Source organism: Lathyrus oleraceus, chromosome 2 (genome assembly GCF_024323335.1).
Source record: "Lathyrus oleraceus cultivar Zhongwan6 chromosome 2, CAAS_Psat_ZW6_1.0, whole genome shotgun sequence".
Classification (NCBI taxonomy): Eukaryota; Viridiplantae; Streptophyta; class Magnoliopsida; order Fabales; family Fabaceae; genus Lathyrus; species Lathyrus oleraceus.
The window spans coordinates 388,489,443-388,515,880 of NC_066580.1; the positions used below are offsets into that span (position 1 = coordinate 388,489,443).

A 26,438-nucleotide genomic window follows, 5' to 3' on the forward strand; every position below is an offset into this window, starting at 1 on the left:
GGAGAAAACATGGGATATTCCATTAGAGTCAAATAATTCCTCAAAATTTTTGTTTTCAAATTCCCCACCATGATCACTTCTGACTCTAATAATTTTAGAGTCAAATTCTTTTTGCACTTTGGAGCAGAAACTAGTGAATACAGAGTGTGACTCACTCTTGTGCTTTAGGAATTTCACCCATGTCCAGCGACTGAAATCATCAACAATGACTAGTCCATACTTCTTTCCATTGACTGATGTTGTTTTCACAGGACCAAATAAATCAATGTGAAGAAGTTCCAGAGGCTTAGAGGTGGTAACAATAATTTTCTTTTTGGAAGAAGTTTTTGAAAATTTTCCTTTCTGACATGCTTCACATAGAGCATCTGAAGAAAACTTCAGTTTAGGTAGGCCTCTGACTAACTCGAGTTTATTTAGCTGAGATAGTTTTCTCATGCTAATGTGGCCCAAGCGTTTATGTCATACCCATTGCTCTTCGTGAACAGACATCAGACATTTCACATTTTGTTCTTTTAAATCAGAAAGATTAATTTTATAAATATTGTTTTTCCTCTTGCCTGTGAATAGGACAGAACCATTGTTTTGATTTATGGCTTTACATGTTTTTTGATTAAAGATCACGTCATACCCGTTATCACTTAATTGACTTATGGATAACAGGTTATGCATTAATCCTTCTACGTAAAGGACATCAGATATAGAGGGAAGAGTACCATTACCAATAGTTCCGGAGCCTCTGATCCTTCCTTTCTGATCTCCTCCGAAGCCTACGAATCCAGCGTGTTTAAGTTCCAGGCTTTGGAACATAGACTTTCTTCCCGTCATGTGTCGCGAGCATCCAGAGTCCAGGTACCATGACTGGTGTTTGAACTTTGCTGCATAGGATATCTGCAACATAAACAATCTTATCTTTTGGTACCCAGAGTCTCTTGGGTCCTTTCTGATTAGTTTTTCCAGAGTTTCTTATAATTTTGGGTTTTCTAGCATTTTCAAATTTTTGTTCTTGTGTGTGTGTAGTGATATGAAAATGGAGATTTGAGTTGGTCACTAGTAGAAGTTTTATCTTCCTTAGGATCATACCCCAATTCCCTTTTTATTGTTTTGACTGACTCCATAAATCATGGATGCCATAACACTCCTTCCTATCCCATTTTTCAGAAATTCTTGAAAGGCTTCTTCATATTTATAAATTATTGTATTTGAAGTCTGCGGAGCTTGAGATAACGCTTCTTCCAGTTCTAAACGATTTTCATTTGCAGCATCTCTTTGTAATGTTAAAGATCTGATTTCATCTTCTCGTTTTAGAATTGTCATCTCAAGTTTGCCACATTCTTCAAATTTTTCTTCAAGACAGCCTTTTATTGCTTTAAACTTTTGTTTTAATTTCTGATATGAGCTAAGAGTTTCTGACAAGCATGATTCTAGATCAGATCGAGAGAGTTCAGAAAATACCTCTTCAGATTCTTCATCTGAACTGTTCCTGGATGTGATAGCCATGAATGCCACATTGGCCTGTTCATCAGAGTCAGATTCTGATGAGTCAGATTCGCTATCATCCCAGGTAGCCATTAATCCTTTCTTTGTCCTGAAGGTATTTTTCTTGAAACTTTCTTTTCTGGAACTGTCTTTCTTTAGCTTGGGGCATTCATTCCTGTAGTGACCTGTTTCTTTACATTCATAACAAGTAATATCTTTGTTAGTTTTACCTTTTGAGGTTGATTCTGATCGATCCCATCTGGGTCTTGGTCTTCTGAAGTTGTTGTTCCTCTTTTTCCAGAGTTGTTTAACTCTTCTGGTCAGGAGGGACAATTCTTCTTCCTCATCAGAATCTTCTTGTTCAGAGTCATCTGCATCTTCTGTCTCGGCCTGGAATGCTTTGGTTCTGTCAGATTTGCGTCTTTCAGATCTGGACTTTAATGCTACAGACTTGTTCTTCTTCTGAGGTTCGTCTTCCTCTAGTTCTATCTCATGGCTTCTGAGAGAATTGACAAGCTCTTCAAGACTGATATTGTTCAGATCCTTAGACAGCTTCAGAGCAGTGACCATGGGTCTCCACTTCTTTGGCAAGCTTCTGACTATCTTTTTGACGTGGTCTGCAGTTGTGTACCCTTTGTCTAGAACTTTGATACCTGCAATAAGAGTTTGGAATCTAGAGAACATTACCTCTATGGCTTCGTCATCCTCCATTTTGAAGGCTTCATAATTCTGGATAAGCGCCAGAGCCTTTGTCTCTTTGACCTGAGAGTTTCCTTTATGAGTCATCCTCAGAGAGTCAAGTATGTCTTTGGCTGTTTCTCTGTTGGTGATCTTTTCATACTCGTTGTAAGATATAGCATTGAGAAGTATGGTTCTGGCCTTATGATGATTTTTGAAAACTCGCTTCTGATCATCTGACATCTTACTCCTGGGAACTCCATCCTCTGTGACAGGAGGTTTGTATCCATCTGTGACAATGTCCCAGAGATCAGCATCATAGCCTAGAAAGAAGCTCTCAATCCTATCCTTCCAGTAGTCGAATTTTTCTCCATCAAAGACAGGAGGCTTAGCATTGTAACTGTCTCTTTCATTTGTGTGGGCCATGGTTTTTCTCGTTCTGGATCTCTCTACACTGTTAAGTGTTTGATTAGAAAATCAATAACAGAGCCGAAGCTCTGATACCAATTGAAGGTGAGAAAAAAACAAGAAAGGGGGGGTTTGAATAGTTTTTGAAAAATAAGCGTTATTTCAGAATAAGACCACACAAGGAATTTATACTGGTTCGCTTATAACACAAAGCTACTCCAGTCCATCCGGCCAAGGTGATTTCGCCTTCAATAAGGACTTAATCCACTAATCTTGAAAGATTATTACAACCAACGTCTAAGAGATGGATCTCTTAGTCCTCTCAAGTATACAGACTGCGCAGAGTCACTTGAGGAAATAAAATAATAGATAGAAGGACTTTGTAATCTAGAGTGCTTCTAGAATAAAGCAAATATTACAACAGTAAGAACAAAAGAATGTTTCACGTTCTAAGCAAGAGCTTCGTGAAAGATTGAGAGAGAGAGAAGAAAAAGTTTATGTGCGTTGGTGTGTCTCTCAATGCTGTTTGCTGTCCTTTATATAGAGGTGAAAGGACCGTTGAATTTGATGGCAGATATTTTTTCTTGAATAGAAATTAATGCCATAACTTCTGTTGTTTCTTGCCAAAACAACTTTGTCTCCCTGAATAACTTCTTTCCAATAATAGTTTCTTTCCATTTAAATTCGAAGTTTACGTTACTCTTTCTGAATTAGGAAATCCATTATTAGAGTCTACGTGACTCTGTTAATCTGAGATCTTGCTATGTGGATTCGGAGCTTCTGATGTTGATCTTTTAGAGTTCTGATGATGTCTTCAGATGACGCTGAGAGCTTCTGGAATTCAGATATACCATTGTTCAGAGTCAGAACTTCTAGAGCGCACTTCTTCTACAGATGCTTCTGGTATTCTGCTGTTTTACTCAGAGTTAGACCTTCTTGAGCGCGTTTCTACTTCAGATGCTTCTGATAATTTGTATCTGATTGGATTCTGTATCTGATGACGTAATCAGATTCCTTTCTTCTAGTTGAGAATCCTACACACTTAGAAACTTTTCATTAGAGTGCCATTTTTGGTTTCATCCTTTGTTATCATCAAAATCCTGAAATCTGTTGTAGAACAATTTTTGTTCTTACACTAGTGGCATACTTATGAATTATCCAAGTTGGAGCCCTTCTCATGGAAGATGTCTTGGTTCAAGGATCCACACTTGTGAATGAAGGGTTGAGTGTTCTCCAAAGAATGACTTAAACCATTGAAAATCACCATTAACACTTGACTAACCTTTACTAACATTTGATTAATTCTTGTTAATATTGCTTTACTTTCAAGTTATTTACTTTAAGCAATTTAATTTTCAGTCATTTATCATTCATTACCATTTACATTTAATTTAATTTGTTCATGTTTATGTCATTTTCACTTTGTTCATTTGAGCCATATCTTGTGATTATATATATTGTTTGTATGTTTTGATTTTGTTTGTGGTCTTAGAACCTTAAAATACCTAATAATAACAAAAACCCTAAAAAATGTTTGGTGGACTGTTGATCTTGATCTGAACTTTAGGACTTAGGATTATGCAGCATTCCCTGTGCAAAAAGGATTTGGCCAATGCCAACATTATGAAACCAAGTTATTGTGAACTGAGCCTTCATCTGATCCAAGTCTTTGGGTTTATTTGAATTCATCTGCTACTCTTTCTTGGTGCTTAATTGTTATTTTGATCTTTTGTCTGATGCTTTCTTCTGAGTTGATCAAGGAATAATTCATCTGATACTTGGGAAGATAAAGAAGATTGCTAGTTATGGATTTGCTTGCTTGGATGTGGCCATCTTTATTTGATGCCTTAATCTTCATGATGCCCTGATATTTGCTAATTTCTTATTGGTCACTACTTGATTCTAAGTCCAAAGGGAAAGTGGGCTTTCTATATGACACTTTTGTCAGTTGGATTGCATCCCAATGGTCAAATCTTTTCAACTCTTAAATTTTAAATTTGGGTTTAGTATAGCCTCTTCATCTCCTCCCACTTCTTAAATTTCAAAATCTCTCCCCCTTTTTAAAAACTTTCTTTGCTTGTGACTTCAAACTTAGACATTGTTTAAAATTAGAAATTTTGGCCTTGTGCCAATGAATTTTCGTACTCTTTCTTAAATTAAATTTGTAAATAAATCTAATCATATTGACCTAAAATTTCAAAAGATAAAAAGAACTAACAACTTCATTCAAATTTTTTGACCCTTTGTGCCCTTCTCAATTAAATTTTTGTTAAAAGCAATTCACCAACTTTGAAACTTTTGCCACGAACTACGAGGTTTTGATCCCTCATTTTTATGCTGATACATAGGCATAAGACCGAAGGTCTTGTCAAACAAAAAATATTATCAATGAATTCTTCTCTCATCCACACACTCTATTTTTCTCAAACATATTTTATACAAAACACATATGCACACATAAAAAAGGGCTCCCTAGGAGTACCTAGGACACTTTGGGTGCTAACACCTTCCCTCTGTGTAACCAACCCCCTTACCTGTAATCTCTGACATTTTATTAGTTTTAATTTGAAAACTTATTATCTTTGGATTTTGTTCGTACTTTTCCCTTTTCCTTTGGAAGCAATAAAAGCGAGGTGGCGACTCTGGTTTTATTGACGTTAAGTTTATCCATATCTTAGTGGTCATGAATTTACCGCTACAGCCACCACGCTTTTATTGTTTCTAAAGGAAAATGGATAAAGTGCGAACAAAACCCAAAGATAAGAAGCTTTCAAATCAAAACTAATAAAATGTTAGAGATTACAGGTAAGGGGGTTGGTTACACTGAGGGAAGGTATTAGCACCCAAAGTATCCTAGGTACTCCTATGGAGCCCTTTTTTTGTGTATTTGTTTTGGTTGAAAATATGTTTGTTTTAAAAATAGAATGAGGGGATGAGAAAAGAATTCATTATTTAAATTTTGTGTTTGATAAGACTTTTGGTCTTATGCCTACATACTAACATAAATGAGGGATCAAAACCTCGTAGTTAGTGGTAAATATTCCAAAGATGGATGGACTGATTTTTAAAAAAAAGCTTAAAGATCTTTTGTTATCATGGGAGAATACTCAACCAAACATCTACCAATAATGAGGGTTTTTCAACATTTGAGAGGGAGGGATCCAACTCGGATTAAATTAATAAGTATGTCACTAACCCCTAGCAAATGGAAAGTCTTACACTCAACATATCATGGAATGGGAGAATTACATCTCAACCAAGGATAACTTAAATCTAAATGCTTTCTTTTTGAAAAGTTTAAAAGGTAAAAGGCACCAAGTGGCCAAAATGATTATATGAGGTTGTTAGTTCTTTTTGAAAATAAAGTCAATATGATTAAGTCTTTTTACAAGTTTGATTATGAAAATAGTTTGAAAATCAATGGCATAAGGCCAAGGTTTCTACTCATTAAAATAAGTCTAAGTTGAAAAACAACAACCAAAGAAGTTTTTAAAATGAGAAGGATATTTTGAAATTAGAGAAGAAAGAGGTGGAGATGAAGAGGCTATCTTAGATAAGATTAAGAGTTTTGAGTTGAAAAGATCCAACTCATGGGAAGCATCCATAAGATAATAGTGTCAGATAGAAACCCATTTACTTTGGATTGTCAAGCAAACAACAAAGCCATAATCATCCAAGCAATTAATAAGAAATCCAATGGTCTCAAATAAAGATAACCAATCATCCAAGATAGCACTCCAAAGTAAGAAATCTTCAATTTCCTTTATGTATATTAGACAATAAAAATCCCTTGAAACATACTCGAAGAGAAAACATCAAATAATAACAATAAGATCAAAATAACAATTTAGACAAAGAGAAAGAGTGTATCAGATAAACCCAAGGGAGTCTCTCAAGCTTGTGTCAAATGAATCGCATTGACCAAGTTTTTGGTCTCAAATTAATGGCATTGGCCAAGTTTTTCTTCAATAGCTCAGGAATGTTGCCTACTCTAAGTCCATAGGTCCAAATCAAGTTACAGACAAAGATCCAACAGTCCACCAATGTATTTTTTAGTGTTTTTTTATTAAGTGTTTTAAGGTCCTAAGACCACAAACAAAATATGATCACAAGCACAAATATAATGGTTGAAGTGAGCAAAATGAAAATAACTAAAGTATAAACATAGGCCCAAGTGGGCAAAGAGAAAATGACTGAAGCATAAACAAATTGCATGAATGTAAATGACAAGGAATGATAAAGTGCAAGAATTTAAATTGCATTAAAGTAAATGACAAGAATATTAAATGTTAGTTGTCAAGTTAGTATGTTAATTTGTGCCTTGAGGCAAACTTAGTGTTATGTTAAGCAATCGTAAGTAGGCTTATTTAGAAGCCATGCCTATCTGAGGTCGATCAATAATAATGTTGGTGTTAATGCATGCTAGAGACAAGGTATCCAAAACCAAGCTCCTAAAGCATACCACACACAAAAATAAGAGGGGATGGGCCTATCTCAATCAAGCTTATGTTGATTCATCTGACACAAGGTCATTGATGAATCAACTAGCTAATGATTCACGAGAATTCATTGGCCAAGAGATGATTGGGGAAGAAATAAGATGAAAATGGAGAGATGAAATGAAGGAGATCCCAAATTGGTCAAGGGATGAATCTCACTTGATCAATACCATTCATTCATCTTGAGAGATGAAGTTTTAAACTTCATCAACCTCCCAAATCCAATGGTATTGACCAAGTCAAGGTCCAATTCAACCAAGACCAAGGACAAACAGAAATAAGGTCAACATAAAGTCAATATAAAAGCTCATCAAAGCACTAGATCAATTAAACTATTTTAGAACATTTTTAAAAATGAAGAAAAAGAATTTTCGAAGATAAAAAACCTAAAACCCCTCCAAAACACCAAATAAATAGCCAAGGGATTTATCATAGGTCAAATAAAGTCAAAGGACCATTGACTAACTTTTTGGGTATTTTTCAAAAGTCAGAAGTAATTAAAAACAAGTTAGAAAACACAAAATTCACTAAAAATATCAAACTTAATCCAAAAATTAATTTTAAATTATAAATGGGAAGAAGAAAATATTTGTGAATTTTTGGTGTTGGTCCCATAATTTTTGGATCAAAAATGAATTTATGGTCAATTTTAAAAGAAAAAGCTATTTAAAAAATCAATTTAGAAAAGTAAAATAAAAAGGAAAAACAAGAGCCATCAGATCTCCTTCATTAATTGAGGTGACAAATCTAATGGTCAAAAACACGCGTTTCACATGTTCCACAGTCAACGCAGTCACACGCGTGGTAAATACAACCAAAGGCCCAGATTAGAAGACGGAAGAGAGATCCAAGGGGTGGGAGCAATGTCACGCCACCACCGGATCCCTAGCTCCGGTGAAGGTCACCAGACTGTCAAGATCAAACTTGACCAAAAATTTATGTATCTAACGTCATTTTAAAGGAAAAATTACAAGGATCACAAATATGACCTCCATTTGTTCCATCTCTCACTCTATATAAGAAAAGTGAAGATCAAACTAGAGGTCTCCAACCTGAGTTGCTTCGAATAAAGCTCAAAATAACTCAGTCACATTGCCTACATTGGTAGGACTTCAGCTAACACAAAATTCAGTTCAGATCTAGAGTATGGAGAGAGAATCGAAGAGATGAAATTTTGAGAAATTCACCTTCTGTGAGCAGCTTCTGAGCTTGGTTCTTGATGCAATGCTTCGTGCTTTCTCTTCCTCTTGCATGCTGTCATACCCCAAAATTTTCCCTACTTTTTTTTAATTTTCCTGGCTTATGGTTTTGTTCATTTTCATATTTTTTCTATTTTAATCATGTACTCATCGGCATTTGCATATGGTAACAAATTTAGGCCAAAGGTTTGATGATAATGGAATTAATCGGTTTAAGTGGATTTTCGAGGTGGATATTTGGTAATTATTCGGGTTTATTTCCCGTAATACTTGTGGTGGGTATCATCTTTTTATTTGAGATTCATGGTTATCAAGAGAGATTGAAATGACCATCAATTAATTCGGAAGTTTGCTTGGATTAAAAGGAAAGCACAAAGTTAGAATAAAAGGGAAATTTTATTCATTTAGTGGAAAATATCACTTCTCAAAAGTACTAAAGTTCATGGGTTAAGCCACTCAAAATTTAAGCCAAAAGTGGTAGAAAAATCAAGGCAAATGCATGAAAATTCAAGTTCAATTACTAGTGACTCTTTGCCTTACATCCTAACTTGGTATTTTTGCTAAACTCCAACACCATTGGTCTTTAACTACCCTTAACTACCTATTTCTCCATAAGCCATCCATTTACCTAATTACCCTTAACTACCATAACTTTCAAACTAACACAAAACTTCCAAACAAACACAAATCTCAAGTTCCATTTTTTTCACTCAATCCTACCCACTTTTAACATTTAATCCTATGGTCAAAATTGGTGATCCGCAACTAAGGAATAAATTAACTCCTAACCGTTGATAAACCAATTACTTGGATCATAATCCAAGGATGATCATTCACCTACCAATTCTATATAAACATGTTATTTTTCATATTTTGGGGGTTAACTAACCTAACTTGGAAAATTCACAATTAATCATTATTTTTCTACCACTTTTTCTTCTCAATTTCTCTCTCAATATTTAACTTCTCCCTCACCCTCACTAAAGTTCATCTTCATCACCCTTTAGAACTTCACATTGAAGTTCTAAAATGGTGGAACTTAGTCATCAACAATTTCTATATTATCATCAATAATTATCAATCAACAATTCAAGCATTATCATCAAAAATCATCCATCAACAATTTCTACAATAATCATCATCAAAAGTTTATCAAGATTTATCAACAATTATCATCCAAGATTCATCAATTCAAGCTTATTCATCAATATTCTACATTCATGATTCATTTTCTACATTCATTCATCATCAATAATAATTATCAAAGCTTGAAAGTTAATTGGATTAATGGAGCTTATTCTTGAAGTTTTCCGGGTTTCTTTTCGACGCTTCGATTTTCAACATTAACCGAAGCAAATCTCCGCTCCGTTGGTAATCTTTTATCTCTCCCACATCTTTGCCATGAATTATTGGATTTTTGCTTGTTGATCAATTTTAGATATTGTTTTTAATGTTGCTTATTCGATAAACACTTATTTTGCATAAAACACATAAACTTAAAAATAGTGATTTTTTAATTCTTAACCGTTAATTACATATGAATATATCATTAGAAGTGATTTTTCGTCACGATTATGAATATGTGATTACTTTTTCACGAATCATTATAACGAATGCAAATCAATCGATTCTTTACATACTTTATTTTTCACATTTTTGCCCGATTCTTCAAAATTCATGGCTCATTTGTAAAATCGATCGTATATTTGGATTTCTCGGGAAAAATCAAGTCCGGTGATATATAATTTGCATATTAATTTTTTGATTTATTAATTTTTAATAGATAAAAGTTCAAGATCGTGTGTAATTAATTAATGAAAAAATATTGATTAAACTCAGAACTCATAGAATCATGACATGTGTCCTACCTCTTTTTCTTTTTTTTCCCTTTTCTAGACAGCGTCATGTGTCGCAGCATGACTTGTTCAGCATGGCATATAAGACAAAAGAGCATATAAGACAAAACAAGAATAAAACAAATCTGATTATGTGAGTCTTTTGAGCCACTGGGCCTTACTTTAATTGTTTTTTACGCCCCCAATCTGAGCTCATTATTCCTTTTGTTCTTGATTTATTTTGTTGTTTAGTTTTATTTTTATTAATTAGGCCATTTAGAGTTTTTTAGGATTAGTTTAATTAAGTTAGATTTTTAGGACTAACTAGAATTAGGGTTTTAATTAGAATAAAAATTAAGATTAATTAGAATTTTTTTTTTTAGTTTAGTTAGATTTCTAAAAATAATTAGGTTTCTTTGATTTGATTAAAATAATTTTCTTATAACTTGATTAATTTTTAGTTTTTAGTTAGGATATTGATTAAGGTTTAATTTTGTCTTAAATTGAAAACTCATGTGAAATGACCATTTTGCCCCTTTAGGGTTTATTTTGTCATCTTAGCCATATAAATGCATGCTTCTTTAGGACTAATTTTGACTTAGGATTTTAATTAGTTTTACATCAAGTTTTGATTAACAATTGCATGCTCCCTTAGAAATAACCTTTGAATTAAATTATAACCCTTATATTAGGATTAATCATAAATTCAAAACTAATTCAAATCCTCGATTCAAGTTGATCAGCAATGTTTGTACTCAATTATGGACCAGAAGGAGTGATTACATGGGCCTATCACACGCTCATGCACCCATGCAATGTACATTGCTATTTTTGGATCTTCATTTCAAGTGTGCAAATATCAATCCATATGGCTATAAATAGAATCCCTTGCCATCAGAATTATGGACCTTGCGCGCCAGCTTTGATTCTCAACCTTCAAACCCTCTCATTCAAAGGATAATCTTGAGAATTTCTATTGGAAATTGAGTTTGAATCTCCACTGTTTTGAGATTCAAAACTCCAAGAGTCATATGCCTTTTTTTCATCCAATTCCACTCCATTAGTGTCCTGAGCAAGATCAATAGCATGCAAGAGCAAGATCGATTGAATACAGACATGCATTAAAGGTATATTCCAGAATTTTTCATCTCTTCGATTCTCACTCAATTCTCCATAATTCTTCTTGATCTTTGGTTGTCTGAAGTGAAGGAGAATTGCCATCCAAGGCGCAGCGGAATTTAAAAATTTCTCCATTTAGTGATCCTTACGAATGGGCATGATCAGTGATAGAATCGTTACCTCTTGTGGCGATTCAAACCTTTGGTGCAGATCTCTAATAATGATCAAAACCTTTGATACAGATCCACGGGGCGATCACGAACGTTGAACGATGACAACGTCTCTACTCAGTCCACACGAACGGATTCCTTCAATCGCAGTGCTAGCTGTTATGAATGAAGGCTTTGAGTGAGAGAAAGAGGGAAACAAAATTCCAAGTCTCTACTTGAATTTCTGTCTGAGTGGAGTTGAGTGGAGTGACAATGCTTCTACCCAAGGGGTTCTATTTATAGAACCACTTGTGTGGGCTTCAAGCTAAAAAGCCCACTTAAGTGTATTTTGGCCCATATCTTATAATATGCCCAAAATCACTTAAGTATTTGGTACCTTACCATATTTTGTCTCCCACTTAAGTGCACCGTACCTTACGGTGTTCCTTAGTTACTCTATCTCTCATCAATCCGTCCTTTGTGTGTGACTCTATAGGTTTTCGCGATGTTGGCAATTATATTAAATCACGCATTTAACATAATAAACAGTGAGCGGTATCTAGCAACACATCACTGCTACCCAAGTCACGAAAATGTCATGTGATCTGACAAAACCTCCTGTGATAATAATTATGTGTATAATTACCCATTTGCCCTTATGTCTATATTGAACACAAGGTATAGACTGTGTCACCCTTGTCCAGTTCAATATTGGGCCCATAGACATTTATCTTGTTACGCAGGATTGGCAAATTCCATCTAGGACACTCATGTCCCTCAGCATGCTTCGTGGAGCACCCATTAACTGTCTTTATGGTTATCCAGTTACGGATAACGTTGGATCAGCAATAAGGCACTCGACTCTACATCTAGGATCCATAGTGGTTTCAGGTTGAAGAGTGGTATACACTATTATCACCATGAGAATAACTTATGACACTTTGCATAACTTTCTATATAGTATTCTCATAGCGGGTCAATCCGGTATAAATATTACTCCTAATATTCATACCTATGTTTAAGACTTGATAACTCTTTATCCATGATCCATGAGATGTGATCATCAGTCTACAAACATAATAGTCTTAATGCTTTAATGTTATCCCACTTCACATTAAAGCTCGACTACGGATACTTTAAGAATAGTGCCCTTATGTTTAATGTGTTCTCATGATTAAGTCACACTTAATACATTAAACGGACTATCTATTCTAGGGACTTTATTAATCAACCATAATAAAGAAAATGCCTTTTATTATTAATAAATAATTCGATACAAGTACCAAAAGTATTGGCCTCTAGGGCTTACACCAACATGAAGTCCTACCAATGTATGCAACAAGATTGAGTTGCTTTGAGGTCAAATCGAAGCAACTCAGATCATACACCTCAAAAATCAACTCCCTGTATCTTTCAATATACTTGGAGTTAGGAGAAACTAAGGCCAAATTCGAGCTCCTGAGCATTTTTACTTTAAATTCATGTCCTTCTTTTTAATTTTGGTGATGGTTGTGAGTGAACCATTCCGACGAAGCTCACCAGAGAATGAGAGCGGAGCTTTGGCTCCGGCGGTGTGTTGGCATTCATCTGAACCACATGATCCATTTCAAATATTTTAATCTCGTGTCTTGGTTTTGTATACCATCCCTACAGCGCTTTGACTTGTGTCCATGATGGAATGCGCGCTAGTGATCGCTCGACTGGGTGAGTCGAGAATGGGATACAAACTGCAAGTGCACAGTTCTATCGCGTAGTTTTAAAAGATATCGATCCCACAGGGACTTATGAATCGATATACCGTTATCTAAAGTTACTACGTAAATCTAAGGTGAAGATGTTTGATTGTTTGGGGAAAAACTAAGAGCTAAACTAATGTCTAGATTAAATATTAATAAAACGGATATCGGTATGTAATTCGTCAAAACTAGGGAATCAAGTCTTTGTCGGTTTCTTGGTTTTAAAATGAATCGTTTCGGTTAACTTTATTGGTTAAAGGTTCTATCTCAAACTCTCGCTCTGTTGAATAAACCATGATTTTATATTAATGTTGCTGTCACTTATAATTAAGTCAAAAACCATATTTTGAAAACAATAAAGTTGCAGAAACTCTTTTTAAGAAAATACTGACCGTTTTAAACACCCTTATCTCAAACTCTCGCTCTGTTGACTTAGGTTATATAATTAAATCCAAATGCTTAACTCTCGTCCTCACATTCAATCTTTAAAAATACTTTTTGGAAAAGGTCAGAATTTAATTAACTCTAAAACTTGCTCTCGCCCTGATCTAGAATTAATGCCTAACTTACACTGTCCAGTTAAAATCTCAAACTCTCGCTCTATTGATTTTAACTTCTTTATGTCTTTTACTTTTGTAAAAAAATCTTGTTATTAAACCTGTAAGTTGAGACCATAAAAAGATTGATTTTGATTTTAAGTTTAGATAGACCGACTCAGTCTCGATCCCTTATTCTGTTTACTTTACATACCGATACCTAGGCAAATTAGCCAGACATGCTAAATAAACAAGAATTTATATCATGCATAAACAGACTCATTCCAGGCAGGCAATATGAATAAACAATAGAATAAAACATAAAAAATTAAATAACAATTAAAGAACCTGAATGCGTAATACAATGGTCTTGAACACTCCACCACAAGCCGGTAGGATTTGTTCTTCGATTCTTCAATTAAGCAGTAAAATAAATCAAGGAAATAAAACTCGAATATAACGTAAGGTTAAATCCGGTATAAAGTTGCACAGTAGTTTCCGGTGTAGAAACTATTATGCGAAAAATATCTAAAAGCTAAAAACGGGAAAGATAAATTGCAAGGGAAAAGAGAAAGTAAGGCTTGCAAAAGAAATAAATAAAATGAACAATGCTGGAAAGAAAGAAAAATAAGCAAAGGCGTGAAAGGAAAATTTGGCAGAGCTTCCGCAAAACTGAGCGTGCAAAAACCCCTCTTCGGCAAAGAGAGGAGATGGCTATTTATAATAGCCTTGGTAACTGCCTTGCGTTTCCTACGAGTCTTCAGCATGGCTAAATACACGGCTTGGGAATAGGACACGAAGTCCTCAACGTTACTTCCATTCTTCTGAGAGCGTAACTTGCGCCAAAAAGCTAGTGGACTGGTGTGACGCTCGTCACACCATGTGTGACGTCCGTCACAAGGCTACTTCGCGTGACGCTCGTCACAACCCTTGTGACGCCCGTCACAGGGGCAACGTGCGCTTTCTTTTGGGCTGGGCTTGGTCTTGGTTATTTGTTTCCTTTTTATTGCTTTTTACACCTCCTTTTCTTCCCTTTTTCACTTTTGCTTCAAAATGGGTACCTGATGTAAATAGAAAAGAAATACTGCATAATATCTGATAAAATGGGATAAATTAAAGTAAATGATAATATAATCTAATTAAATTAAGTCTTAAAATGTGATATAATTTCATGTTATCAAACTCCCCCATACTTAAATCTTTGCTTGTCCTCAAGCAAAATTCAGTATAGAACTTGTTAAAAGTTTTAGCTAGATGAAATTTCAAAGCACACCTCAATTCGTACTAGGTTGCGAATGGATTTTTGTTTAAGAGGATTTGAGTTTAATCTTGACATCAACAACTACCGTTACAACTTAGATAACCCTATTTTTATGCCAATCAGTTTCAAGTACCCTATGATAGCTATCCTGGTTCCTTTAGTCTTATTTTACCCGTTTTCATTCTAGCGAAATCACATTAAGCCCTTTATCTTTTCGCGCACATAGTGGAGTAACCGGTTAGTGATTATGATCCGCTTTTAGCTAGAAGTTCTGGTACATAAGTCGGATAACTTCATTATTCAGTCCATTGCAAATTGCGGGGGATCGGACCGTAGTCCGCCCTACCGAGTTCAGTACCAGATTCCTACTGAACCAACTCATAATGGATCTTTCGTATTGTGCTTTTGCATGATCTGCAACCTTTAGATTAAATGATCTGGTAAGGATCACCTAATTTAATTAGTGCATTTCTTGATATATTTATATATTTTAGGTTACTTTGGGGATCATTCACTTATATTCATCGGCTCTCCACGTAGTTTGCTATTAAGATGGTGCTGACTTCTGTATAAACTACTTGGGGTTGCCATAGAACTAAAAGTTCAAGGAATTGGTATAATAGGTACTTATCCTGATCTAACATATTGAGGTTCTCAGAGCGTTGTTACGGTAATGGTTTTGTTTTGATCTCACTCAAGTTTTATAAAGTAAGCAACCTTTATACTTATTGGGTGTGTTAAAATTTTTGTTATGGCTCAGGAAATTGAGGGGAATAGATAATAGAAAATTTTCACACTTAGGAACTTAACTTAAAATAAATATATATTATAATAATTTTTTTTTTTTTTTTCATAATAAGAAAGGGAAATAACAATGAAAGGGAAAATAACATACTTGAAAAAAAAAATGAGAATGGAAAGAATATTGTTTCCCCCCCCCCCCATACTTAAACTAAACATTGTCCTCAATGTTTTAAGGAAATGAAATACAAGATGGAAAGGAAAAAGAAAATAGCAACTAAGGCTGCCTTCCGCCTCTGGTTCTTGGACCTGGTGATCTTTGACGTATGTCTAAGTTGTCGAACCTGTTGAACAATTCAGTAAACCGCTGGTCGGTTATGGCATTCCGAGCGTCCTGTTGCTGTTGCATTTGACGCATCATCTGCATCATCTCTGTATTCTGTGCCTGCATACCATCGATAGCATCCATAATGTCATTGTTGGTCGTAGGCCTTCGTCGTCGACGACGTTGGGAGGATGGGCCGGCTGCATTACTGGAAGGGTTTAGCGGGACTGATTGTTGTGTTGGCGGATGATCACCTTGTTCCATTTCTTCAAACTCATCTGTTTGCTGGTTTGTTTGTGAAGGCTCGGTGGTTTCAGGAGCGCTAAGATCGTAGAGGTGGCGGTCGGGGTTTGTGACATCAGTTAGGGTGGTATTGGGTAGCACAACACTCGGGACTGCTTGGTTGTTCACCATAAGATAATAGCCTCTGCCTACTCTGTTTTTAATCAGGCGGCTGGAGCGGCAATAGCTGATATCCATAGACAGGGGAGGTAGGGATTCTAAAGTTTGGAGTTTATCCCCTAGGTTCAGGCCAAGTGCTATGGAGGTTATTAATCCACCAATTATAAAGGGTTGCCGGCCTCTAGCACATAAGGTGCGGATATGATGAAAGAGAAAAGAGGCGGCGTTTACCTTAGTATCCGGTTCGAAAACGCACTGGAGGAAAAATAACTCCTTCGAGTTAACCTTACTGTTGTTTGGTCTTCCAAAAAGTGTGTTTTGCAGGATACGGAGAAAATAACGGATGGTGGGGTTATGGATGTGGGAGAGAAGGAGTTCTTCCCAGTTGTAGGTATTTATACCGGAAATTTTCTTAAAAAGGTCGAAAACTAGAACTGTGTTCCAGTTTGAGGTTGGAGGGATTCTGGCATGCAGCAGACCTTCTGTGGGAAATTGTAGCATGGCACTCAATTGGCGTTGGGTTAGAGAGTACTCGGTGTTAAACATACGGAAGGTTGCCGTACCGGTTAGAAATTCACCTTCACCGGCGGGAGTGGTGTAGTCGTAAGAACTTAGGAATTCTAAGGTTAGGGAAGGGTAGGTGGGTTGGTTATGGGTGCAAAGGAAGGTTAAATCGGCTTTACGGAGCATCCACTCGATACCTTGGAGTAAGCCCAATTGTTGTAAACAAGTTAAATCGGGGTACCTGGTGGGAGCGACGCCTCGCTGTTGGAAGCGCTCGAATTGCTCTTGCTGATAGTTGTCATCTCCGGATCGGAAGATGATATTTCCGAAATTTTGATTTCCCGCCATTGTGATGAATTTTTGAAGGGATGATTTGGAAAGGAAAAGAAGTGTGTTTGATATGAGAGAATTGTTTTGTGGTGAATGAAGGAAGTTTTGGTAGGTATTTATAGGAGAAGGATTGGAAGGTAGAAAGAAAAAGTGGTTGAAAAGTAATTAAGTGTGGTAAATGAAAAATGAATGGGGAATGTAAAAAAATTAAAGTGTAACGTTCGTCTCCAACGGCTCCTTAACGTTCACTTGTCTGAAGGGTGTTACGCTCGTCACAGGGGTGTGACGTTCGTAACAGGCGTTTTGCGTGCCGTTCGTCATGGAGTGTGTGACGCTCGTCACACCTCCTTTTTGGCAAGGCTTCAGTGGCGCTTCACAGAATTACTTTGGTAGCGTATTTTAATGTTTCATTTTGCTTATGATCATTTTTAGTATGCAATTTTAATGCATTGTGCACGCTTACTTGCTTTGTATAATAATAATAGTAGGTAACAACAGTAGAACATAATAGCCATTGCATAATAAAATTAATTAAACAGCTTCAATAAAAATGATCATAATGTATTACAGGGAAGGAAAATAATGAAATGAAATAGAAATAAACATGAATTCAAACAACATTAATGAAAAAAATCTAGCCTAAAACTAAATAACTTAGAAAGAAATATAACTAAATTCCATCTATCTTCGGATCTCTGGCCGGAGGAGCAAAAGAGTTAACATGATGCCGTAACATACGTAACTGACTTGCCGTTCTGCTCATGCATTCTAGGATTTCAAGTCTCAAGTTATGGAAATCTTCCCTGAGGGCGTCTTGCTCTGACATCAAGGCTTCAATGACTGTTTTAATATCTGTTCCTGGCATATGATGTCGGAGGTCAGGCATGACTGATTCTTCGGTCAGGACAGGCTGAGGGGGAGGATCAATATCATAGTAGCCGGAAGGTGTCTGAGGGTCAGATTCAGCAAGAGAGATATGGTCAACATAGTGCTCATAGTCGTCACAAATCTCATAATCCTGGATGGATTCAGTGGATCCAGCCGGAGTTGGGGTTTCATTCAGGTTATAGAGCCAGTTCCTTTGATTATGAACATTAGTTCTAGGATCGGGCATGGTGAATAGGCAGAGAACCTGGTTATCAATAATAAGCTCGAACTCATCAGACCCTATGTTTGCTATAAACATAGTGTTGAAGAGGAAGGGTATACTCATAGTAGTAATGCCACAAAAAGGGTTAAGGTCAAGCATAGGCTGACGTAGTCCAATAGCATTACCTATCATAGTGATCAAACCGCCTATTCTAATGGGTGCTCGCTCATCCTGGATAAGGTGGTCCAAATTAGCTAACATAAAAGTAGCACCGTTTACTGGACGGTTCTGGGAAGCACAAAATATGATGAAGAGTTCATCACGTGAAACTGAAGTACTATTTGGCTTCTTCCCAAATAAAGTGTGGGTCAGGATCTTATGGAAATAGCGAAAAGTCGGGTTATGTATGTTTCCAGAGAGAAACTCATGTTCTTCGGGCTCATCATTTCCAGTCAGCTTACCCCAAAAGTGTTCAAGCTCTCTATATTCAAAAAGTTCTTCCTGGCTTACAGTGAATGTATCAAAGGAGGTAGGAAAACCCAAAAGGTTGGTGAAGTCTCTAATATTAAATTGGTACTCCATATTGAACATTCTGAACTGGATAAAACCTCTGCTAATTCCTTTTCCATGGCTAGGTAGATAGATTAATGAACTAAGGAATTCTAGTGTGAGTCTCCGGTAGGTGGTGAAATGTCTCAGGATAGGGGAGGTCTCCCATCCTATCTGATTCAGCAAAAACAGGACACTCTGTCTCAGTCCAAGGGCAGTCATAGCCCAATCATCAGCATATAAACTAGGTAGCATCTCTCTAGCGGCTAGTTCTTCAAACTTTCGTTTCTGAGCCATTCCTCTGAACTTGATACCCATACGATCAAAATGTCCCATCTGGTTAGTGTTAACTAGAGAAAAGAAACATGAGTTTAAGTCAGGATTTGGCCAAATGCCGAAAGAAGAAAAGAATTATTATTATTATATATAGATATATTTTTTTTTTCTTTTTGAATAAATCAATAATGAATACTAAATAGAAATTAAAAGAATAATTAAGAGAAAAATAGAGAAATGATAATAATAATAGAATAATAAAATAACAGATTAATTTGTGGGTTGTCTCCCACTAAGCGCTTTGTTTAAATGTCGCAAGCTCGACAAAGAAACTGTTAAATATAGTCTATGAGTCCTGGGGGCGTTTCGTCTAAGTGTAGAATTTGCGAATCCTCGTTGGTTTCCGCATAGTGATAATGTTTCAGACGTTGCCCGTTTACGGTGAACGGTTCTGTAGATTGTCCTTTTATTTCTACCGCTCCACTGGGAAAGATTTTAGTGATATGAAAAGGTCCTGACCATCTGGATCGTAGTTTTCCCGGGAATAACTTTAGTCTAGAGTTAAATAAAAGTACTGCGTCGCCTTGCTTGAAGACTTTCCTTGATATACGCTTGTCATGCCATTGTTTTGTTCTTTCTTTATAGATTTTGGCATTTTCATAGGCGTCTCTTCTGAGTTCCTCTAATTCGTTTATGTCAGGGATTCTCTTTTCACCGGCGGCTTTATAATTCAAATTTAAATTTCTAATAGCCCAATAGGCTTTATGTTCTAATTCTACCGGGAGGTGACAGGATTTTCCATAAATGAGCTTAAATGGGGTCGTCCCTATGGGGGTTTTTATAAGCAGTTCGGTATGCCCATAAAGCTTCTGGTAATTTCAATGACCAATCTTTCCTTGAAGTGGCGACCGTTTTTTCTAGTATTTGCTTGATTTCTCTATTAGATACTTCCACTTGTCCACTGGTTTGAGGGTGGTAAGGTGTTGCTATCCTATGTCTCACTCCATATTTAAGTAGTAGTTTTTCGAGTACCTTGGATATAAAGTGTGATCCACCATCACTGACTACTATTCTTGGGATGCCAAATCTCGGAAATATTATATTTTTAAAGAGTCTAGTTACTACTCGGGTGTCATTTGTTGGAGAAGCTATAGCTTCGATCCATTTTGATACGTAGTCAACTGCCACGAGTATGTATTTGTTACCGAAAGAGGATGGAAAGGGTCCCATGAAGTCTATCCCCCACACGTCAGAAATCTCTACTTCCAAAATACCTTTTTGTGGCATCTCGTCACGTCTAGATATGTTTCCCGTGCGTTGACATCTGTCACACTCCTTAATAGCCGCATGTACGTCCTTCCATATAGTTGGCCAATAAAAGCCAGCTTGTAGGATTTTAGAGCAGGTCTTGGATGTACTTGTGTGACCACCATAAGGCGCAGAGTGACAGTGTTGGATTATATTTTCTACCTCTTCTTCGGGTATACATCGACGGAAAATACCATCGGGGCCTCTTTTGAAAAGTAAGGGATCATCCCAGTAATAGTGTTTTATGTCGTGGAAGAATCGTTTCTTCTGCTGGTAAGATAAAGTAGGTGGAACTATTCCGGCAGCTAAATAATTGACTAGATCAGCGTACCATGGTATGACAGATATAGCTAAGGTGGTTTCTACTTGCATGTCGGAGTTGTTCTCTTCCAAAGTAGCTATGAGTTTATCATACGAGAAATCATCATTAATGGATGTTCTTTCTGGTTCAAGGTTCTCAAGTCTAGAGAGGTGGTCTGCTACTACGTTTTCAGTTCCTTTCTTGTCCTTGATTTCTAAGTCGAATTCTTGTAGTAACAAGATCCATCTTAGGAGTCTAGGTTTAGCATCCTTTTTTGTTAAAAGGTACCTGATAGCAGCGTGATCAGTGTAAACTATTATTTTGGCTCCTACCAGGTAAGAACGAAATTTATCTAGCGCAAATACCACTGCTAGGAGTTCTTTCTCGGTTGTGGCATAATTCATCTGCGCTTCGTCCAGGGTTCTGCTAGCGTAATATATAACGTGAAGCTTTTTATCCTTTCTTTGTCCTAACACAACACCTACAGCATAATCACTGGCATCGCACATTATTTCGAATGGTTCATTCCAGTCTGGTGTCTGCATAATGGGTGCGGAGATCAATGCTTGTTTAAGAGTTTGAAATGCTTTTAAACAGTTATCGTCGAATATGAATTCAACATCTTTCATCAACAGTCCGGTTAAGGGTTTAGTTATCTTAGAGAAGTCTTTGATGAATCGTCGGTAAAAACCGGCGTGTCCTAGAAAGCTTCGTACTTCTCTCACGGTTCTTGGGGGTTGAAGATTTTCGATTACCTCTATTTTGGCTTTGTCTACTTCAATTCCTCTGTTCGAGATGATGTGTCCTAAAACAATTCCTTCTTGTACCATAAAGTGGCACTTTTCCCAATTAAGTACTAAGTTTACTTTTACACATCGTTCAAGAACTCTTTCCAGGTTTTCAAGGCATTCTTCGAAATTTTGTCCGTATACAGAAAAGTCATCCATAAATACTTCCATGATGTTTTCGAGAAAGTCGGCGAATATTGCCATCATGCATCTTTGAAAAGTTGCAGGGGCATTACACAGACCAAACGGCATTCGTCTATACGCGAAGGTACCAAAAGGGCATGTGAATGTTGTCTTTTCTTGGTCATCAGGGTGAATTGGTATTTGAAAGAAGCCTGAACAACCGTCTAAATAACAGAAATGTGAATGTTTAGCTAATCGTTCTAACATTTGGTCAATGAATGGTAAAGGGAAATGATCTTTTCGGGTTGCTTTGTTTAGTTTCCTATAGTCAATGCACATTCTCCATCCCGATTCGATTCGTTTAGTTATAGTTTCTCCTTTTTCGTTTTCAATAACGGTTATGCCTCCTTTCTTGGGTACAACGTGTACAGGACTAACCCATTTGCTATCAGATATAGGATATATAATACCTGCTTCTAATAACTTGGTTATTTCTTTCTTTACTACCTCACTTAGGATCGGATTTAGTCTTCTCTGGTGTTCCCTAGAGGTTTTACAGTCTTCTTCTAACATGATGCGGTGCATACAAATAGAAGGGCTTATTCCTTTAAGATCGGTGATGTGGTATCCTAGTGCAGTTGGATATTTTCTTAAGATATGTAGGAGTTTTTCTGTTTCGAGTCTTCCTAGATCTGCATTAACTATCACAGGTCGTTCAAGTTCTAAGTCTAGGAATTCATATCTCAGATTTTTGGGAAGTGTTTTCAAATCAGGGGTTGGTTTGTTAAGACACTGCGTAGGATCTGGTGTTATTGCTAGGCATTGTTTAGATTTGTCCTCTAAAAGATAGTCTGATGGTTTGTCTTCTCCTGACTCTGCTTCTTTTATGCATTCATCGATGATATCCATGAAGTAACATGTATCTTCTATTGCAGGTGCTTTCAAGAATTGGGAAAGAATGAATTCAATTTTTTCTTCACCTACTTCGAAGGTGAGTCGTCCTCGTTTTACGTCTATGATTGCACCGGCAGTTGCTAAGAATGGTCTTCCTAGTATAATAGGTGTCGTATCATCTTCTCTAATGTCCATAATTGTGAAGTCAGTGGGAATGTAAAACTGACCTATGCGTACGGGAACGTTTTCAAGGATTCCTACAGGATATTTGATGGAACGATCTGCTAATTGCACAGACATTTTGGTCGGTCTTAATTCTCCCATCTCCAGTTTCTTACATATGGATAAGGGCATAACGCTAATTCCGGCTCCTAAATCGCATAAGGCTTTGTCGATGACAAATTTTCCTATGTGACAGGGTATAGAGAAGCTACCCGGATCCTTGAGTTTAGGGGGCATGTTTTGGATTATAGCACTACATTCGGCAGGGAGTGTAACGGTTTCGCTATCCTCAAGTTTCCTCTTATTAGAAAGAATTTCTTTTAAGAATTTAGCATATGAGGGCATCTGCGTAATAGCTTCGGTAAACGGAATTGTAACGTTTAATTGTTTAAGGAGATCAACAAATTTTCTAAATTGGCCTACATCTTTGGTTTTAACAAGCCTTTGAGGGTAAGGTATAGGTGGTTTGTAAGGTGGTGGAGGTACATAAGGTTCCTTCTTTTCTAGGGTTTCCTTATTACTCTCTTCCTTTTCCTTAGGTTCACTTTCCTCAGTGGATTTCTCAGGGTTTTGGTTTTCTATCCTTGGGTCAGACGGTCCTTCCACTTCCGTTCCACTTCTCAATATAATTGCATGAGCTTGGCTTCTCGGATTGGGTTGGGGCTGTCCAGGGAATGTACCAGTTGGTGCAGCAGTAGGTGCTTGTTGTTGAGCTACTTGAGATATTTGCGTTTCCAGCATTTTGTTATGGGTAGCCAAGGCATCTACTTTGCTTGCGAGTTGTTTAAGTTGTTCGCCAGTGTGTATGTTCTGGTTTAAGAAATCTTTATTGGTTTGTTGTTGGGAAGCTATAAAGTTTTCCATCATGATTTCCAAGTTGGATTTTCTAGGGGTATTATTGTTAGGATTCGGTTTCTGATATCCTGGAGGTATAGATGGGGCTTGATTTGGAGACTGTCCAGGTGCGTATAAAGCATTATTACTCTTATATGAGAAGTTTGGATGGTTCTTCCAATTTGGATTATAGGTATTCGAATAGGGGCTTCCTTGAGCATAGTTTACTTGCTCTGTTTGGAATCCAGTCAAGAGTTGACATTCCGCAGGAGTGTGGCCTTGGATTCCACAGACCTCGCAATTCTGAGTTATAGCAACCACGGCTGCTGGAGGCGATACGTTTAAACTTTCAATCTTCTGGACCAAAGCATCCACTTTTGCATTGACGTGATCAAGGTTACTTATCTCGTACATGCCAGTTTTTGGTTGAGGTTTTTCCACTGTTGTTCGTTCGGTTCCCCACTGATAGTGGTTTTGGGCCATGCTCTCGATAAGCTGGTAAGCATCAGCATAAGGTTTGTTCATTAGTGCACCACCTGCAGCGGCGTCTATTGTTAACCTTGTATTGTATAAGAGACCATTATAAAATGTGTGAATTACTAACCAGTCTTCCAAACCATGGTGTGGGCAAAGTCTCATCATGTCTTTGTATCTTTCCCATGCTTCGAAAAGAGACTCGTTGTCTTTCTGTTTAAATCCGTTTATCTGGGCTCTTAACATAGCTGTTTTGCTTGGTGGAAAATATCGGGCAAGAAAAACTTTCTTCAACTCGTTCCATGTGGTGACTGAGTTGGAAGGAAGAGATTGAAGCCATCTTCTAGCGCTATCTCTTAATGAGAAAGGAAAAAGACGAAGTCGAATTGCCTCTGAAGTGACACCATTAGCTTTAACAGTATCAGCGTATTGGACAAATACGGATAAATGAAGGTTTGGATCTTCGGTAAGATTTCCAGAGAATTGGTTCTGTTGCACAGCCTGCAACAACGAAGGTTTAAGTTCAAAGTTGTTTGCTTCGATTGCGGGCGGAGCAATACTTGAATGCGGTTCATCTTGCGATGGAGCGGCGTAATCTCTAAGAGCACGAGCTGGTTCTGCCATCTCGGTTAAAGAAGGAAAATCTTTGAGATCAGGAAGGTCTATAGGAGGGAGATTGTTTTCAGCACGATATTCCCGAATTCGTCGTAAGACTCGGAGATATAGTTCTATATCGTTGATTCGTAAATAGAGCGGTTCGCCTTGAGAGCGAGTGCGTGGCATACAAATCAACGGAAGAAAGAAAATAGAAGAAAAAGAAACCTTAGTCTCTACAGCGTAACGGAAGAGTTACGATATCGATTGAATAAAAGTCCCCGGCAACGGCGCCAAAAACTTGATCGCTCGACTGGGTGAGTCGAGAATGGGATACAAACTGCAAGTGCACAGTTCTATCGCGTAGTTTTAAAAGATATCGATCCCACAGGGACTTATGAATCGATATACCGTTATCTAAAGTTACTACGTAAATCTAAGGTGAAGATGTTTGATTGTTTGGGGAAAAACTAAGAGCTAAACTAATGTCTAGATTAAATATTAATAAAACGGATATCGGTATGTAATTCGTCAAAACTAGGGAATCAAGTCTTTGTCGGTTTCTTGGTTTTAAAATGAATCGTTTCGGTTAACTTTATTGGTTAAAGGTTCTATCTCAAACTCTCGCTCTGTTGAATAAACCATGATTTTATATTAATGTTGCTGTCACTTATAATTAAGTCAAAAACCATATTTTGAAAACAATAAAGTTGCAGAAACTCTTTTTAAGAAAATACTGACCGTTTTAAACACCCTTATCTCAAACTCTCGCTCTGTTGACTTAGGTTATATAATTAAATCCAAATGCTTAACTCTCGTCCTCACATTCAATCTTTAAAAATACTTTTTGGAAAAGGTCAGAATTTAATTAACTCTAAAACTTGCTCTCGCCCTGATCTAGAATTAATGCCTAACTTACACTGTCCAGTTAAAATCTCAAACTCTCGCTCTATTGATTTTAACTTCTTTATGTCTTTTACTTTTGTAAAAAAATCTTGTTATTAAACCTGTAAGTTGAGACCATAAAAAGATTGATTTTGATTTTAAGTTTAGATAGACCGACTCAGTCTCGATCCCTTATTCTGCTTACTTTACATACCGATACCTAGGCAAATTAGCCAGACATGCTAAATAAACAAGAATTTATATCATGCATAAACAGACTCATTCCAGGCAGGCAATATGAATAAACAATAGAATAAAACATAAAAAATTAAATAACAATTAAAGAACCTGAATGCGTAATACAATGGTCTTGAACACTCCACCACAAGCCGGTAGGATTTGTTCTTCGATTCTTCAATTAAGCAGTAAAATAAATCAAGGAAATAAAACTCGAATATAACGTAAGGTTAAATCCGGTATAAAGTTGCACAGTAGTTTCCGGTGTAGAAACTATTATGCGAAAAATATCTAAAAGCTAAAAACGGGAAAGATAAATTGCAAGGGAAAAGAGAAAGTAAGGCTTGCAAAAGAAATAAATAAAATGAACAATGCTGGAAAGAAAGAAAAATAAGCAAAGGCGTGAAAGGAAAATTTGGCAGAGCTTCCGCAAAACTGAGCGTGCAAAAACCCCTCTTCGGCAAAGAGAGGAGATGGCTATTTATAATAGCCTTGGTAACTGCCTTGCGTTTCCTACGAGTCTTCAGCATGGCTAAATACACGGCTTGGGAATAGGACACGAAGTCCTCAACGTTACTTCCATTCTTCTGAGAGCGTAACTTGCGCCAAAAAGCTAGTGGACTGGTGTGACGCTCGTCACACCATGTGTGACGTCCGTCACAAGG

The 26,438-nt window shown here is 36.9% G+C and overlaps 1 pseudogene; it reads left to right on the plus strand.

The window, feature by feature from the left end:
* Nucleotides 1–24,196: 24,196 nt before the first annotated feature.
* LOC127124359 (uncharacterized) lies at nt 24,197–24,296 on the plus strand (annotated as a pseudogene).
* Nucleotides 24,297–26,438: the final 2,142 nt, after the last annotated feature.